The sequence below is a fragment of the Vombatus ursinus genome, unplaced genomic scaffold (genome assembly GCF_900497805.2).
Source record: "Vombatus ursinus unplaced genomic scaffold, bare-nosed wombat genome assembly UNPS02014793.1, whole genome shotgun sequence".
NCBI classification, from domain to species: domain Eukaryota; kingdom Metazoa; phylum Chordata; class Mammalia; order Diprotodontia; family Vombatidae; genus Vombatus; species Vombatus ursinus.
The window spans coordinates 24,789,057-24,789,705 of record NW_020954571.1 but is presented as its reverse complement, the minus strand read 5'-3'; positions in this window follow the sequence as shown (position 1 = coordinate 24,789,705).

Sequence of the window (649 nt, the reverse complement as noted above, 5' to 3'; positions counted from 1 at the left end):
ACAATGAGAAGAATGTCTTAAAAAAGAGAAATGGTCAAATGGAAAAAGAGGCACAAAAATTCACCGAAGGAAAAAAACTCCTTAAAAAGTAGAATTGGCCAAATGGAAAAAAGGTACAAAAGCTCACTGAAGAAAATAATTCCTTAAAAATTATAATTGAGCAAATGGAAGCTAATGACTTTATGAGAAATCAAAAAACCACAAAACAAAACCAAAAGAATGAAAAAATAGAGAACAATGTGAAATATCTCATTGGATAAACAACTGACCTGGAAATAATCCAGGAGAGATAATTTTAAAATTATTGGACTACCTGAAAGCCATGATCAAAAAAAGAGCATAGACATTATCTTTCAAGAAACTATCAAGGAAAACTGTCCTGATATTCTAGAACCAGAAAGTAAAATAGAAATAGAAAGAATCCACTGATCACCTCCAGAGAGAGATCCCCAAATGAAAATTTCCAGGAATATTACAGTCAAATTCCAGAGCTCTTGGGTCAAGGAGAAAATATTGAAAGTAGCCAGAAAGAAACAATTCAAGTACTGTGAAGCCACAATCAGGATAACACAAGATTTAGCAGCTTCTACATCAAAGAATCAGAGGGCTCTGAATATGATATTCCATAGGGCAAAGGAGCTAGGATTAC